Below are 20,125 nucleotides of genomic sequence, written 5' to 3'. Positions count from 1 at the left end.
GAAATTTGAGCCAACTAATGAAGTTTGTTCAACGTGTTGTTTCTTGTGAGATGACTATTGATAAAATTATTATAAGAAGTGTTTATTATAATGTAATGTGTATTTTTATATCCTATATATTTCCTATATTATCCACTGTAAATTAAGAAAGCCTCAAGGCTAACTCAATACTTGTTTTAGAACTTGGTATAAAGGAAAGCTCATTTCCTTGTAGATTAGTATCTAATGTGGATGTTTTTTGTGTATGCGAGCTTGAATGCAAATTTGGGTTAGACCAAAGTAGTGATTGATGTTGAGAATGCACTGTGATCTTTAAATGAATGATATTGTTAAAGAAGTTGTTATGTAAATCAGTTTCTGGATTAGATTGTGTGGAGATTTTTACCATCAATGTTTCAAATCAAACTATGTGATCCATCATTAGGATGAGAGAGCAAGAGATGTCAAACAAAGTAAGTAGCAGATTTAGCAAAGACTCACCAAATAAAGGAGAACAGGAAAAAAGGAATGCACAAACCCCAAAGCTAAACCATATAATAAATATTAAAAAAAAAAAAAAAAAACAATTGAGGTGAATGACTAAACAAAAGGACATCGCACAAGAATAAGGTAAACAAGAATATAAAAATAAAAATAAGATAACCAAGAATATAAATACCTATATAAGTTTTATATATATATATATATATATATATATATATATAGACTTATCCATGCATATATGTAATACACCTAATACCTCTAATACATATAAATAAGCATATATTATATTTATAATATATAATTAATATATACATGTAATACATGTATTACATATAAATATGCATATATTATATATATAAGTATATATATACATACACGTAATATGTGTGTGTGTGTGTGTGTGTGTGTGTGTGTGTGTGTGTGTGTGTGTGTGTGTGTGTGTGTGTGTGTGTGTGTGTGTGTGTTTATATTACATATATATATGTATATGTAATATATATATATATATATATATATATATATATATATATATATAAAAGAATTTATTATATATATGTAGTATAGACTTATATGTTAACTTGATATATGTGTGTGTGTGTGTGTGTACTTATCTACTAATCTACTTATGTATATAACAAGTAAATAAAGATATGTTTATGATATACACTTATATATGCATTACACCTAATACATATAAATAAGCATTTATTATATTTATAATATATACTTAATATATATATGTAATACACATATTACATATAAAAATAAGCATATATATATATATATATATGAATGTATATATATATATCTACGTAACATATATATGTCTATATTACATATATATAAGAATTTATTATATATATGTGGTATGGACATATATTTTTTGACGCAATATATATATACTTATCTACTAATCTACTTATCTATAGTAAAAATAAATAATATGTTTATGATATATACTTATATGCATTAAGCATATATAAGTATATGTTAAACATATGTATAGTATGTATAATATATACTTGAATATGAATGATATATTTAACTAAGCAAAAATTAAATATATCTTAGAAATATGCTTGAATATTTTGCAAATAAGTCAAACAAAGTATACAACATATATATATAGAGAAAGAAAAACCAATTGAAACAAGCAAATACACATTACATATATATAGGTATGTATGATATAACTGTGTATGCATGTATAGATATGTATACCTACAGATATATATACATACATACTTGCACCTATATGAATATATGCACCCAACATTGCACACAGACGACAAAGAAAAGAACAGAAACAAAAAGATACACGAGCCTATCTATATAAGAGATACAAACCTCTAAAGAAAAGTAAAAGAGTAAGCGACAAAAACAAAATGCAAGTACCTATAGGTACTTGCATTTTGTTTTTGTCGCTTACTCTTTTACTTTTCTTTAGAGGTTTGTATCTCTTATATAGATAGGCTCGTGTATCTTTTTGTTTCTGTTCTTTTCTTTGTCGTCTGTGTGCAATGTTGGGTGCATATATTCATATAGGTGCAAGTATGTATGTATATATATCTGTAGGTATACATATCTATACATGCATACACAGTTATATCATATATACCTATATATATGTAATGTATATTCGCTTGTTTCAATTGGTTTTCTTTCTTTCTATATATATATATATATATATATATATGTCATATACTTTGTTTGACTTATTTGCAAAATATTCAAACATATTTTTAAGATATATTTAATTTTTGCTTACTTAAATATATTGTTCATATTCAAGTATATATTATACATACTATAGATATGTTTAACATATACTTATATATGCTTAATGCATATAAGTATATATCATAAACATATTATTTATTTGTATTATAGATAAGTAGATTAGTAGATAAGTATATATATATATATCGCATTAAAAAATATATGTCCATACCACATATATATAATAAATTCTTATATATATGTAATATAGACATATATATGTTACGTAGATATATATATATATATATATATGCTTATTTTTATATGTAATATTTGTAGTACATTTATATATTAAGTATATATTATAAATATAATATATGCTTATTTATATGTATTAGGTCTATTGCATATATAAGCATATATCATAAACATATCTTTATTTATTTGTTATATAGAAAAGTAGATTAGTAGATAAGAACATATATATATCAAGTTAACATATAAGTCTATACTACATATATACATATATATATATATATATATATATATATATATATATATATATATATATATATATATATATATATATATATATATATATTACATATATATATATATATATATATATATATAAAGTATATATTATAAATATAATATATGCTTATTTATATGTATTAGAGGTATCAGGTGTATTACATATATGCATGGATAAGTTTATAAGTTTATATATATATATATATATATATATATATATATATATATATATATATATATATATATATATATATATATAACTTATATAGGTATTTATATTCTTGGTTATCTTATTTTTATTTTTATATTCTTGTTTACCTTATTCTTGTGTGATGTCCTTTTGTTTAGTCATTCACCCCAATTGTTTTGTTTTGTTTTTGTTTTTATTTTTATTATTATGTGGTTCAGCTTCGAGGTTTGTGCATTCCTTTTTTCCTATTCTCCTTTATTTGTTGAGTCTTTGCTAAATCTGCTACTTACTTTGTTTGACATATCTTGCTCTCTCATCCTGATGATGGATCACATAGTGTGATTCGAAACATTGATGGTAAAAATCTCCACACAATCTAATCCAAAAACTTATTTACATAACTATGATGGATTGTGGAAATCTAATCGCATTAAAAGAAGTTGTTGTCTAGTCAGTTTAGAACTTGGATAGATTATTTTGAAGATGGTTTGATGAAGACAATTTGAGGCTATTTGAACAAGAAGTTGAATTTTCCTCATTTCAACTCCTAATAGGGTTAGCACAACTCCTAATAGGGCTGGAATATCCTAATATGGATTCAAATGCTTCTAATAGGGACTCATATGTACTAATTATATTTTGTTGGCACCTAATAGAGTCCATCCTTTCAAAAGGGTCTTTTATATTAGTACATCATCTTGTCGACATCATACCTTCTAGGGTTTTCCTAGTGATCAATGGTTTCCCCAGTTAACATATTTGGTGTAATTGAGTATGCTTATATTTCCATGGTTTTTGCATTTTTTTTTCCATGTTTTAGAATTAATCAATATATTGAGAGTTTCTTAAAATGCATAACTAATTCACCTTCTCTCTCAATTATCTTGGCGGACTTTACTTTCTAACAAAAGCCCCCTAGGCCAAATCTAGAGGTTTAAGGGGGGCTTTGAACAAAGTGCCTGGAAACTTTTTAGTCATTTTTTTCTCTGTAGGCTTCAACCAAAGACCACTACATTCTAAAAGAGTCCTCATAGAGATTTGATGAAATTAAATTGATAAAGGTCTTGTATTCTAAATTAATAAAATAAATAATTTATCAAAACACTTAAAGTGACATACACATAATTAAATGGGGTCACAATTCATACTAATTTTTTCTTTTGTGGGGTGGGGGGGCATATGCTTTTGACTAGAGCTTTGAGCCATTAGGGTCACATTAAGGGGGACCCCATCCTCGATGAGAATGTGACTACTGAGGCCCCAACGCCTTCCAAATACACCTTCATTTATACTGCCAATGAGAATGTGGTTGCTAAGGCCTTGATGCCTCCTAGATACACCTATATTTATACTGCCTAGATCACCCAATTACCTTCAACATCAAAGTGTACACCAATGGGCATGAATGATAGTTGGCTAAAGAGCAACATGGATAGGAGGAAAATCACAGCACTAATGACCCTAATATAAATTAGAACACAAACACCCTGCCAAGATTCAAACAATTAACCTCATAGAAACAAGACTTGTGGCACTACCATCATGCTGTGGGATCAACCCCAACAATTCATACTAAATTAATAAAGAAAAATTATTCAAATAATTATTCATGTAGTTCATAGGAAAATAACCAATGATGCATAGAATTCTTAGACACTAAAATGAGGTCTAGCAAAGAACTAATATTGTAATGCTTAATATTTAGGATGCTAAATTTAGCCCCTAATATAGAAGGAGTATGAACTTGCTTCATTCTCTAAGTAAAGTATACCAACACATACACAATAATTTCTTATCAAGGTCAAAGGGAGGAGGAAGAGAAAATCCCCCTAATGAATGAAGTCTTTATCATTCCAAAACAAAGACAAAAGAAACATCTATATGACAAGAGAAATAGAACATGGAAAATAGTATCCTGGAATTCTTTAACTTACTATGGGGCATTCAAAAAAATGTAGGATATGTTATTCTGATTAACCCAGATTGAAATAACTAAGAAAATATTTATATACAAGAAAATCCACCATAAATACAATTTCCCCAAGGAAAGATGATGTTTCTAAACAAATATGCTAAGAAAATAGTGAAAAAGGATTTACCCAAGGAAAGGATTATCTCAAAAGTAATCTACTAAAAAATATTACAAACCCAAAGGAATTATTTTCTAAGTACTATAAAAAAAAATTGTGTAGAAAATTGAATATTGGGTGTGTGAAAAACATGTTACAAGACTATATACACCCACAATAGAGAAACTGTGTATACCTTAATAGGAGAATTTTTTTAAGTTAGCTTAAATGCACCCAAAATAAAAGAATGTTTGACACATTTGAGCCATGTTGCAAGAGTTTTTGGGGGATTAGTAGAGATTGGCATCAACAAGTCTGTGTGAAGCTAGAGCACGTGCCCAAGCCCACCATATCAAAATTTTCTATGATGGGCATTTATTTGATATGAATGGAGATTTGTAACTGAGATACTTGGGTCCCTCACTCATTTACTTGATTTAATCTTGGTAGGAGAAAATGAAAAATTGCACATCTAGGTTTCTCATGCATTATGGATCATGTTTTTATCCTCTTTTGATTGGTATTTGTTAGTAGCAATTAAATATTATGATTAGATGGGTCATAGGTTGGTCTTGCAGTTTGGGTACCCTATGGTTGGATTAGGGTCTAGTTTAATTTTTTCCTAAGGTCCTTACATGACCCTACATGGTAGAATTTTAGGATGGATAATGGATATCTCTTTCAAATATTTGTTACTAGAAGGATTCTCCTCTTTCAACCTATATGCTAACTCTTTAACTAGAAGGAATGAGTTAAGTGTTTCCAAAAGTCATTCTCATAATAAATGACTTTAACCTCCAAAGATTAATTATGTTTGGATTGAATTGAGAAAATTATTATTCTAGTAATTCAATTAGAGAATATAGCAGATTATTTTAGCTTCTTAACTAGTCATATATTGATATCCAAATTTATGGTAATCCTAGCTTCAATGCCCTTTCTGGAATCATGGGTTTAGTGCATGCATACAATTCAAAAGGTTAAATGGAGGTGATGTTGATTATAGACAACTAATTTATTGTTATTTTTTCTTTCATCATTATTAAATTAATCTTTTCAAGGAATCCATTCTAAAATCAAGTGGCTTCATTCATAGAACTAAGGCATGTATAATTGAACCCTATAAAGGAGCTTCCTTTTAGGAATCTAGTTTTGGTAAGGCTCTCATTTTAGAGGAACAGGGTCTTCCACTTAGTGGCTCTTTTTCTTGGTAAACTAGTTGTGCCTTGTGTTGGCTGTTGGAGAGATTTTGGTTGATTTTTGATGGAATTATTGGATAGACCATAAAATGTCCCTTGGTTTCTAAATTTGGAGGTCGAAGAGTCCCTATGATTGGAAGTATTGTGAAGAGGCAAGAAAATGATATAAAGAAAATAGAAAAATTGTAAAAAATTATTAATGCTTATAGTCATGGAGGGCAAGAAGCAAAACAAATTTTTATTTGTAACATTTTGTATAAGTTTGATGTGGGTGAAAGGGCCATTTCTAAGGAGAGATTATAATATATGCCTAGTTAAATCATCAAAATTCCATCAATAATTTGATCAAATGAATACATCATGTATGAAGGAATGTTCAAAGACAACATTATGAGTAATTTGGAATGTTTTAGACCCAGTCATGGTCATATTTAATGATCAAACTAACAACATATGTATAAATCCTAAAGGTAATAATAAGAACCTTTGAAAGAAATCAAAAGAAGGATGGGAGGAAGAAGAACCTTTGGAAGAAATCAAAAGAAGGATGGGAGGAAGAAGAACAATATAGGTTGTCTCTTGTGGCAAGAGCACTTTCAAATGAGGGGATTATGGTGCCTTTTCTCTTGCACCTAGTTTTGAATATGTTTGGACTTCTTATTCATTGTCCCCTTCTCTGTAGAGGGATTGGTAACCACAAGATAATGTACTAATATAAAGTTCCTTGCGAGAGGATGTGAATCTACTAGTAGCTAATTTTAATTTAATTAGTACAAAATTCTCTATTAAATGATAGGTCCATGTTAAAATGACCTTGAACCCTTGTTATAAAGTTGTAAACCTATTAAAGGCTAATAGGAAGATAAATAAACTCATAGTTTAAATTATTTCAATCAATAACAAAGAGTAGTTCTTTAGGATAACAAATCCAATGTACTAAACTAATGAATACTACAACTCAATTACCAATACAATTTTTTAAAAGTTTGAAAACTAAATGCCATCATCAATATTTATTCTTCTTTGATGAAACTCACATGCTCTAACCAAATGTATTACATATGAAATCCTTCACAACCAAGGAAATCATCTTTCTTTTATACCCTATCAATATATCTAACTAGGTCATCTTGTTAAGACTTTTTGAATATAGAATTGATTACATAAGACCACACTAAGGAATAAAAACCTTCTAAAGTATCATTACAAGTATTAAAATAAGGTTCCCACATAGAACAATTCAATTTTCTCAATCTTTAATAAGGATCAACTAGTATCAAACATAATTATTTGCTTATAAAACATATTACATGTTTAACTTCTGCAACCTATCTTGAATGATCTAAAAAACTATCTAACATGAACATAGCATCATGAAAATGAATTTAACTATAATCCAAGCCTTCTAACCATAATTCCACCTTGGTCATAAGATGAAACCAATTTATGAGTAACTATCTCTATCAATATTTTTCACACATTTGTCAGCTACCAGTTTCACTAATTGAACTCTAACTTATCCAATACTAAACTTATACATAAGTGAACATAGATATATAATCTATACCCATTCTTGAAAATAACCCTAATCTTGCATATTAAGCTACTTTGTGCCAACTTTTCTAACCTCATCCTTTGCAATGTACAAAATATCTATCTATCATGAACTCAAGAATATTTGTTGGCATCAATGAACTAGTATATCCAAGTGCCAACCAAATTTACATTCCTAAAAATATAATGAAAGGTTTTGATATAGAAGAAATCTATTGACCAAACTAGAATTTGTCGGTGTATTGCAATTGAGCTATAGTAGTATATTTGATGAGCTATCAATTACCTTACTCTATTAGTGAATTATTTCCCATAATAGATTATATTCTACCGTTCTATTTTCTTTCCATTCCTCTAAGTTGTAACTCTCCTTTAGAGTTGTTATCAAGATTTCTTGCCCTTTTTGTATTTGAGCAATGTTTTGTATGCGAGTTCTTGAATACTTATGTATTCCCCTTCGATATTTAACAAGGGTTTTCATGTGCTAGTACATCATCCAATGGGTTTTATCCCCACCATTTTTTCCCCTTTTATGGGCTTTCCATGTCATAAAATCTAGTGTTATGTGTTATGGTGTTATTTATTTATATATTTTAGATTAAGTTGTGGTGAATAGTTTAATATTTTAATATTCATATAAATTATTCTCCCCACCCTCTTAGTTGTATCATGTGAAATTTATTCCCAATAATTGGTATTAGATTTGGTCGGTTATCTATTGGAAGATTAACCACTTAAGGAGATTTGATATGGGAAAATTTAAGAAGGGTGGTTCTTGAAAGTTTGATGGAATTGACTGTATACTATAGAAAAGAAGGATAATGACCTATTGAGTTTTGTGGGAAATAGGTATTAGAGTATACAAAGAATTATTACAAACCTCCTCATAATCTTGATGCAACATTCAAACATGATGTGAAGTAATTCTACTACAATATGATCAATGAAGAAGCATTAGTTAGTGTCATGAGTGACTCAAAATCTATATAGATGTCATTGATTTTAATACTATAATGAAGTATGGGTGAAATTGAAAACACTTTATAAAGGAGTTGATTATGTAAAGAAGAAAAAAATATAATTTTGAAATGAGAGTTAGAATGCTCGAGGATGAGAGAAGATGCAATAATCAAAACTTATGTTAAAAAGGTAATAGAGATTGTGTGTAAAATCAAATGTTCTAGAGGATCCATAATCAAAGATTATATCATGTATTTAACATACCATGATATTTTCTACCATTGTATGATACCAAAGTTAAACCTATTGAGGATATAAAGCCTATCTACATAGTGACAAGGACACATTGGTTGGTAAGCTACTTACTTTTGAAATAAATAAACTAGGATATGCTTTACCTAAATTTGAGTTTGTATTTAAATATATTGTTTCCAAGGATAAGAAGATTAATTATGATAATCCATCAATTTCTACAAATTCTTCAAGATTTGGTAGATATACTGAAAATGGGAATAAATTGAGGAAGAGGAAAGAAATATGGAAGAGCTAGAATCCTTCATTTGTAAAATCTTTCCTAGAGGTGAAGGTTAGTATGAAAGAAAATTTCCATTGAAATATTTTGTACAAGTAATCAAGATTGGTCATTTTTCATAAAAGTGTCATGAGAAAGTTATTGTGGTTCCAAAAAAAATGCCCCATTTTTTCCTTTGTGAAAATAGGGATCCCACTTTTTTTCTCTCATGTTCCTTCCTTGTAACCCATTCCCTCCTAAAAAGTTAGATGATGTCTACTCTTTATTTTTCTTAATAGTTGGAAAGGTTCCTCTATTACTTGGTAGAGTCTTGGTTTCTTGTCTCTTGTCTTGATTTCTAGTTTTTAAAGTACTTAATTTTTTTGTCCTTAATCATTTTCATACTTTTGGAACTATGAATCCCAAAAATCATATGAAATCCAAGTTTTACTTGTTATTTTTTGGGTCTATAGAGTTGCAAACCTATAAATCTTTGCAACCCTGCAAAGTTTGAGTTTTCCTTCTTTTCATCTTATCAAACCTATAGAGTGTTGCAGTAACACATAGGTTAGGTGCTTAGAAAATGAATAAGAAATATTTAAAAGAATTAGGACTAATAAGGTCATTATTTTTGGGGTCCTTATACATGTGAGGTAATAATGTAATGCATTATAGGCAACTTGGTTTCAAAGTGTTGCATTGGAGAAATGTTGTCAATTAGGTCCAAAAGTGCAAAATGTTGTCATAGATGACTGGATAAATATAGGAGGTTAGTTAGTAATTTAAATGGCCTAATAATGGTCTAAATAACTTCCATGGGTGATTTGGATTCATGGGGTGTAGTCTCAAAAAGTCTAAAGTGTAAAAATGCAAAAGTTGTACATTGACAATTTTGTAATTTTTGTATTTTTTCTTGTCAAAAGTTGCAAAAGTGGTTAGAAGGAACAAGGAAGTTAGAAATAAGTAGGAATTATTTAGTTAGTTCAAAAATGATTTTTTAAAGCCCTCCAAGTCACCATTGTATGGATTGGAAATTTTGGGAAGTATAGATGCAAACATATAGAGAATTTCTAATAGTTTTGAATGAAATAGAGTGGATTTCATAGCAATGTGATTGATCTCAGTTTTGGAATTTGATTTTAGTTTTGGAACTTTTATTAATTTATTTTTTTGGTTTAAATTTTCTATTAATCCATTGGCGATTTCTCTAAATATTTTTGTAATTTGCCTAGTTGTTGACCAGTACTCCAGGGTAGACTATACAAAATAGTGTTTACTAGCTTTCCCAATGGTTGGAATTCTCTTAAACCTTGAGAAATTATAGTAGGAACATTTTAATTTTTATGATAGGAAGGATGGAATGGGATGCACAAGGCCAAGCCATTTCCTTGGAATCCTTAGGCGAGACTAGGTTGGTCTTGACTAGAAATTGAAACACAGAGGGCCAATTTATTGCAAGGGTAAGTATTTTGAATGGAGTGGGTGTCATGGATGGATTAATCATGGATTAAATAAATTATGAGTGTAAGGAGAAGTGTTGAGAGTCTCCAGTGAGGGGGAAAGAGAAGATTGGCTTCTGACTAGTCTAGATTGTTGTCCAACCCTAACAAACCCTTGAAAATTGTGTTAGGGCATTTGGTACACATTGGGAACCTAAGATATAATGAATCTCGAAGTTATTTGAAAAGGATATTCTGAACTAGAGTTATCTTTTGACCTTGTTAAGGAAATATTTTCAAAAATCCAAGATTAGTCCATTACGAGGGCTAATTAGGGGCTATTAGGCCTAAAGGAAGTTTCCCTTTGTTTTGAAGAGATCATACAAGAAGAAAATGAATGGAATGTGAGAGATGGATGGAATAAATTATAAAAAACCTTAGGAAGACCCTCTTGACCCTTGTATGATAAGATAAGTCATTAGGAAGCCCTAAGAAGAAGTCTCAAGCTAGTATCCAAGCTAAAATGGGTAGTTTAGTCTAAGGGAAAGTTTTCTATAAGTGATAAGGGTTAACCTTGTGTAAGTAGAGGATATCAAAGAGTCAACATCATCTATCTAAACCACCCTAGACTATTCCTATCAAATTGGTATCAAATTGGTATCAGATTATTCCATTAAAATTTCAAGGTATGTTAATGGCTTTAGGTGGAACATCTAAGAGGAAATTCAGTTGTGGACCCCTACTATAGTGTAGAAGTGTTACCAAATAGCACTTCAGGTAGAGGAGAGAAGTTTAAGAAGAAGAAAGATTTCAACAATAGAAAAAAGGTCAAAGGTAGAGACTAGAGAAAATAAAGAGGCAATTTTGATGGTGGAAAAGACCAAGTAACTAGACCTTAAGGGGATAGTAAGCCAAGTGAAAAAATGGATCAAGTAGTCCAAGAGGTAGACTTAAACAAAGAGGTAAAGGTAATGGTAGTTTTAGAGGCAAAAATGATAGTCAAGGAAGATTTCCATCATACTTTGACACAATGAAATGTTATTGTTGGTGTAAATAAGTATTCACTATTTACAGTTACTTAAGTTTACTTAGGTTAATGCATTATTTAATTATTTACTATTTAGTCACCTAGTAGTTGTTAGTTTAAAGAATAATTTTGACAACTGAGTGTCAATACACTTAACCATTTTTCCACTAAACAATGATGAACAAAGAGTAGGTGCCGAGTAATATGAAGTGTTGAGCTATATCAAGTGCCGACTAATAGCAAGTGTCAAGTGTTAACAAGTGCTGAGTGTTAACAAGTGCCAAGTAACAGTAGGTGCCGAGTGATACAGTTTTGTTTAGGTGTCGAGTTATCTAGGAAACAGCATGTGCCGAGCATCAGCAATGCTTCAGGAGTCGAGTAACTTAGGATATCAGCATAAGAGTTTGTGATTGCACAAACTATGATGTAAACTATTTTTGTAGCCGACATAAGCTAAATCTCGAAAGATATAGAGATAAGAATGAATATTTTACATTTCCTATGTAATTTGCATGCAGCCAATTGGAAAACTTGGAAAGGCATGCAACCAATCAACAAAAGACAAGTATTGAGCGAGAAATTGAGATTCAATGTGGATCGTAGATCCATATCTAACCCTAAGTCTTCGAAGTCTTTGTAAGGAAGATGAAAGTTTCATTGGAAAGATGATGAGAGGAGAAGAGAAGAATTAAAAAGGAAAAACATAATGGTATTTGGCGAGAGGAGACTTAGAAAGTAAAGAGCAACAATTCATTAATTAGTTGATAAGAACAAAGCAAGGTAGACAAACAAAAATCAGATCTCAGAGGATTGAAATAAGAGAAAGAGCCAGAACAAGTTCCTGCATTCAGTAATCAAGGATTACAAACAATCAAGTTTTTAATATCTAATACTCTCTTACCATTGTATTAGAAAGAAAATCCTATATAGATAGGTTGGCTTAACAGCTATTTGTAGATCCTTATCAAAAGGTGATTAAATCCTTTAACAAGGTGACACTTCATGTTAAGTGTTTGAAATCCTTTAACCAGGTCACTATTGACATAGTGTAAGGCCTTTAACAAGGCAGACCATCAAAAGTGGTTGAACAATATTGCTGCAGTAATTTTTGTGGGTATCATCCCCACCCCAGTTTTACCTTCTTATTCCTGGAGGGTTTCTGGGTTACCAAATTCCAGTGTTATGAGTTGTTGATGCATGTGTTTAGTTTCATGTTTGCTTGATGTATTTACATATATGCAATTTACTTTCAGTTAAAAGTTTTATTGGCTAAAATGTGATACTTATGATTCACCCCCGCCCCACCCCCCCCCCCCCCCCCCCCCCCCCACCCTCTCATAAGTACTCTTTCCATATTTGAATATTCCAACAATTGGTATCAGAGATAATCTAGGTTCTCACAAGGAAAAGCCTAATAGCTTGGAGGAAAAGATCTAAAGATGGAAGCTTTCAAACTTGGAAAGATCATTGAAAATCAGGTGATAGATGTGCAACTTGCTCTACATAGCTTGGAGGAATTTAGAAACAAGTTGAGAAATTCATTAAAAAAATGGAAGGATCTAGCCATAGCTAAAAATGAGATAAACTACATGGAGATTGATACCACCAACATATTTTCCAATGGAGACACTAAAGAGCTTGATGCAGCAACAGCAGAACTGATGGAGAAAAACAAAGCTCAAACAGAGGAGATAAGATCTCTTAGGATGGAACATGAATCACAGGCCATAATGATATGTGAAATTACTGAACAAAAGAAAAGAGTAGTTGATGATAAGATCGTGATGAAAAATGACAAAAGAAATTTTGCAAACAGACTTGAAGAAAAATGTACTGAATTGACAAGGATCTCAAACATGTAGATGTATACACTTGCCCAAATGATGAACCTTCATCATGAACTCAGTGTAAAAGATATTGAGATCTCTACTTTAAAGATGTAGAATGAACACATGCAGAATGAATTGAATAGAGAAAAAGAGGTAGCAGAGAATCTCAACAAGTCAAGTGAAGCCATCAAGTATTTTGAACAGGATTTGAAATCCCCAAGATCAACCCATAATACATCAAGACTTGGATACAATAGCACTGAAGTTGGAGAATCATCAAAGCATGCTAAACAAAGAAGTAACAAAGGTAAGAATTCAAAACCCACTTGTCATTATTGTAATAAGAAGGGGCATACAACTAATGTGTGTAGGAGTAGAAGATTCAATCAATCAAACACACCCAAAAATGAGAGTTTCTATCACAAGTGCAACATGCAAGGACATATCACACAAAATTGTAGATCCAATGTAACAAGGACTCAGAGATTTGAGGGCCACTGTCATAATTGCAAAAAATATGGACATAGAGCTTTTGAATGTAGATCAAAGCCTATGTGGACATTAAATCAACCAGCAAAGACATCAAACCATGAATTTTGGGATTACAACACTAGGTACAGTTGTCACTATTGTCAAGAATATGGACATATACCTCAGAACTGCATAAGAACACATTTCAAGGGAAACTATAAAAGATGGTTGAGTCAAACTACATGTTTCAATTGCTTAAAAACTGGTCATATCAACAGGAATTGCCCAACAAGGTCAAGGGCATCAAGTTTTGAGTTCAACAATGGGAAGGCAAAGATAGATGTTGGACATATCAGAAGTGAAATGAATAAGACATGGAAGAAGAAAGATGAGTATAGCACATCAAGTGCAGAGATCACTTCACCTAATAGGTCAAGTGGTCACACTTCATCAAATTAAGCAAGAATAAGTGTGTGGGATTGATAAACCAAGTTACATCATACATCAGTCCCAAGACATAGAAGAATTGCAAAGAAGAAATCAGCATAAGCAAAGATGCTAGGTCAAAATTGAGAGTTTTGCAAGATCTATCAAAGTTGTCTTCAGGTGCCAAGTTGCTAATAGTGATCGAGTTACTAGATGATGCCAAGCTATGAAATATCAATAGGAGCCAAGTGAAGTGAAACACAATGGGTGCCAAGTCATGTTGAAACCCTTCAGGTGCCGAGTAGACAGTTGTCAGCACACTAAGCATTAATTACTCTATTTTGAAGGGTACATAAATTTGATTTTTGATCTTTTTCCCACCATTCAAACGGGAAGCCAAGCTGAGAAGAGCAGAGAAGATCAAGGTCAACTCAAAAGCTATTTGTAAAGATTTCAATAGCAATTCAGGACAAGTTTCATCGATTTGAGGTATTTTACTTAAGTGCCGAGCTATGTAGAATTTATAAACTTATTTAAATCATAAACCCTAGTTTGGCAAACAATGGAATCTGGGTCAATAACCACTAAGGGTAGAGAGAATCATGAAATATAGCTGGTCAGCAATGAAGTTAAACAACCTGAATTCAAGCCCATTCCAGAAGTAGCATACAAGAATGATCTCGCAAGTGTATTATTAGTTATTCAGGATAAAGTTGTTATGGTCCAAGATGTTCGCAGATGTTATAACTACAAAATTGGAGCCATAGGAGATTTAGAGATCTATAATGCATATGAAAAACTATGTGAGAAAAAAAGACTGAAAGATGAGTTCTCAATAATAGAAAGAAAAGGATTAACCAAAACCCTAGAATTTCTGATTTTTTTTTCTCAAAACTGAATAGGTACAGATAGTTTTGAGCAGAATACACGATGGAGGTTTTTGGTTAGAGTCAGGACCAGTAAAATTCACCAAGAAAACTATTCATAGGGTTACTGGTATTCCAACCCTAGATTGGCCAAAGACCCTGCGAAGTGACAAAAGGGAAGTAATAGAGAAAAACATAGGTGCTAAATGGAACAATAGAGGAATGACTATTGACACAGTCACAGATCCCCTACTAGATTTTTTTGTGAGAATCATTTCACACAAATTCTATCAATCAAGCAGGTTAAATAGTGTACCTTGTATAGCAGTTGATGTTGCATACAAGATAATTAAAATGGATCACACTTATGATCTAACAGAGCTCATGTTTCAACAGATTAATGAAAATCTAGGAGGTATAAGGAAGAGCAAGGGAGATTAGTGCAAATTTGGATCAGTTTTGGTGTGTATATTTTTTTATCTGATGAAAGAATTCCCTTCTATAGGTAAGGTAAGATGGAGTCTAGACAACACAATTGTTGAACAAATCAATGGATACATTGAACAGATGGGAGAAAACTTTGATGCCCAAATGACTAGTTACTTTGAGGACTTCAAAAACTCCATGAAACAAAGAATGAGGATTCTAGTCTCATTGACTAAGAAATATGAAAAGGACATTTGTTTTCTTGTAGATATAGATTATACCTATATACAAGCAGTTATACCTAGAGTAAGATGGCTTAGGCCACTAGGTTATGAACTTGATATTGATCAAGCTTCTGCAGCGATAACAGCCCTCCTTGCAGAAGAAGCTGATAAAAATGTAGAAGCTTTTGGAACCTATGGTGTTGTTAAATCAAGGGTGATAACAGATTTGAAGACTACTTCTACAGTAAAGAAGAAAGAAAAAATGGTGAGACAAATCAAGAGAAAATTTGGTGTTGAAGAAGAAGGAATAGCAGAAGAGGAAGGAGAAGAAATTGAAGAAGAGGGAGATAAACCTCAAGGTTTGGCTCAGGGGTTAGGAGAAGATAAAGAGGAAAGTGTTGAGGAAGAAGAAGCTGAGGAAGCACAAGTTAAAAGAAAGGCCACAACTCCTCCTACTCCTCAATCCAAGGGGGAAAAATTAGTTGCTCCTACACCAAAGAGACCTACCACAAGGGTTGCAGCACAAAAAGCCCAAGAGGGAGAAAAATGAAAGAAGAAAGACTCAAAGAAGACTGCTGTCAAGTCCAAGAAAAGAAAATTTATTGCCCAGCCTGAAACAAATGAGGAGAAGACAGAGTCAGAGGACAACAGTCAATTTCAAGTGGTAAGACACAAACCTCAGACTGATGTTGATAAATTATGTTCAAAAATTAGGAATGATGATTTGAAAGGTTTAAAGAACCTGAATTTTTCCAAGCTCACCAAAGAAGAGAAAAATAAATTAGAGGAATCTGTGTATGCTATGATGGCTGAATATAAGCACACACCTCTAGAATTAGATGAATCAATGCCTAAAGAATTGTACAAAATTGTAGAGGATAAATGGCATTTTTGTTTACAAATGGAAAGGGAGATAAGGGAGTCAACATTAGCTAGATTGTTGCCTGATTTGTCTAAAGATCAAGTAAAAAATGTAGTAAAAAGGCATAATAATAGATTCACTCCCAAGCATAGAGCATTCAACATATTACAAAATAAAATTGAAGAGGTACTTACAAAATCCACAAGATTGTGGAAAATAGTTTACAAAAAAATAGAAGATGTGTATAATGAAGAATATAAGGTAGAGGCAAGTGCCAAGATAAGGGAAAAGAAGGTGTCAGGAACCAAGGAAAAAGAGAAGGAACAAGTGGAGAAGAAAAGTGAAGAAAAAAAGGAAGAAAAGGCACATACAGAGGAGAAAGAGGAAGATAAAGATACAGCTGAGCAACAAGATCAAAATATGCAAGACACACAAGTATCTCCTCCTAGTCCTCCTCATGCCACCATCACACCTGCAGATATTATAAAAATAAAAGATGTTACAGACACTTCAAATCCAAACATCAATCCATTCACTACAGAGGATTTAGAAATCCTTGACCAATCATCACTGGTAGCAAAATTAAGTTCAAATCCTGTATTGGTTAGTGTTGATGAATTATAGAATCCAAAAGTTAAAACAAAGATAGTCAAGGTAAAAGCACAAGTTCCACCCTCGACCATACAAATTACTGGTATTCTATTTCTTCCACAACCACCTCCACTAAGTGTAGTCACTTATACACTTCAAATGCCAAATACAGTAGCAGGGGAAATAAAAGAAACATCTGAACAACCAACAAGTTCAACCCCACCTAGCAATCATAAAAGGGATACTCAAGCTGAAGAAAAAGACGATACAAAGAAGAAGAAGGAGTCTGCAATACAAACATTGGTTGCATTACCAAAATTTGGTACTCCAACACAAACTCTTTAGTAGTCAAGCATAGATGGGTTACAGCTACAAATCAGGACACCAGGCTCAAGCTCATCAAAGGCAGTTAGGAAACTTCACCATGGAGTTCCTAAGCTTGATGAAGAAATAAAGATCCCATATTATGAATCTAGCACTCTCACTAAAGAGAAGATCAATGAAATTCAGAGTGCATTGGATAGAAGAAGGAGACAAGAAGCACTAAGAAAAGAATACAAGCATAAGCTTACCTTGAACAAAATCAAAGACATATTCACATAAGCTTTCTGTTTACAGTCTCCAAATGAGTCAAGACCAATTATAGAGAAACTATTTGATATAGTTGACTAGGTGACTAGTGAAGACCAGGAAATAAATGCCAAATTTCTTGAATGGTCAGAAAGGAAGTTCTAAGGCAAGATAAATAATAAAATATCTGGTGATATAGCACTGTCACAAGTAGAACTGGAAAAAAAAATTAAAATAGTTAAAATTGTACTAGGAAACATCTTTTCCCTGTACAAAAAGTTGTGTGATTTTTCCACATTCACACAGGACACTAGCCAGAAAATACTGAGCTTGGAGAACAATTTGAAGATTTCTAGCATGCAACTCCCCACAAATCTAGCTCAGAGTGAGAAGCATTTTGCCCAATCGCTTCACACACAAAGAGAGTTACATGTCTTAGTAGCAGAGGAGGCAACCACAAAAGCTAAATTGATGCAAATTCAATCCTCAATAACTCCTCATTTGGAACTACTTCACAAGGATTAGATAAATGTAGAGACAGTCCTCAAGAAAGACCCCAATCTTTCTTCATCTGATAGACTTGTACACCTAGTAGCAGAGATTTCCATCCAACATAAGTCATTGGATGTCGCACTAGCAAATTGGGATGCAGCTCTGTAGGTACTCCTTGAAGTAAATAGTACATTTTTGGCCAAGTATGGCATTTCCTTGTAAGACCCTTAACATAAGTGTCAAAAAGGGGGAGAATAAGTATGGGGGAGTGATAATAAGAGATTAAGTACAGGAATGAAATGATAAGTATGATAAAAGGGGGAGATAGCAAATTTTGGGAGCAAATTTTGATTAGTTAGAAAGCAGAAACAGGACAGAAATCACTGTGTACATACATGATCAACTAACAAAGAGTCATAAGGATCTTAGTTAAGTTTTTTTTCCACTCATGTCAAAGGGGGAGATTGTTAGTTTAAAGAATAATTTTGACAACTAAGTGTCAATACACTTAACCATTTTTCCACTAAACAATGCCAAACAAAGAGTAGGTGCCGAGTAATATGAAGTGCCAAGCTATATCAAGTATCGAGTAACAGCAAGTACCAAGTGTTAACAAGTGCCGAGTGTTAACAAGTGCCGAGTGTTCACAAGTGCCGAGTGTTAACAAGTGCTGAGTGTTAACAAGTGCCAAGTAACAGTAGGTGCTGAGTGATATAGTTTTGTATAGGTGTCGAGCTATCCAGGAAACAGCATGTGCTGAGCATCAGCAATGCTTCAGGAGCCGAGTAACTTAGGATATCAGCATAAGAGTTTGTTATTGCACAAACTATGATGTAAACTTTTTTTGTAGCCGACATAAGAGAAATCTCGAAAGATATAGAGAAAAGAATGAATCTTTTACATTTCTTATGCAATTTGCATACAACCAATTGGAAAACTTGGAAAGGCATGCAACAATCAGCAAAAGACAAGTATTGAGTGGGAAATTGAGATTCAATGTGGATCTTAGATCCATATCTAACCCTAAGTCTTCGAAGTCTTTTTAAGGAAGATGAAAGGTTCATTGAAAAGATGATGAGAGGAGAAGAGCAGAATTAAAAAGGAAAAACAGAATGGTATTTGGCGAGAGGAGACTTAGAAAGTAAAGAGCAGCAATTCATTAATCAGTTGATCAGAACAAAGCAAGGTAGACAAATAGAAATCAGATCTCAGAGGATCAAAATCAAAGAAAGAGCCAGAACAAGTTCCTACATTCAGTAATCAAGGATTACAAACAATCAGGTTTTTAATATCTAATACTCTCTTACCATTGTATTAGAAAGAAAATCCTATATAGATAGCTTGGCCTAACAGCTATTTGTAGATCCTTATCAAAAGGTGATTAAATCCTTTAACAGGGTGACACTTCATGTTAAGTGTTTGAAATCCTTTAACCAGGTCACTATTGACATAGTGTAAGGCCTTTAACAGGGCAGACCATCAGAAGTGGTTGAACAATATTGCTATAGTAATTTTTGTGGGTATCATCCCCACCCCAGTTTTACCTTCTTATTCCTGGAGGGTTTTTGGGTTACCAAATTCCAGTGTTATGAGTTGTTGATGCATGTGTTTAGTTTCGTGTTTGCTTGATGTATTTACATATATGCAATTTACTTTTAGTTAAAAGTTTTATTGGCTAAAATG

Source organism: Cupressus sempervirens, chromosome 7, assembly GCF_028749045.1.
Source record: "Cupressus sempervirens isolate cs-2001-9-10 chromosome 7, ASM2874904v1, whole genome shotgun sequence".
Lineage (NCBI taxonomy): Eukaryota > Viridiplantae > Streptophyta > Pinopsida > Cupressales > Cupressaceae > Cupressus > Cupressus sempervirens.
This window is presented reverse-complemented; position numbering follows the sequence as displayed.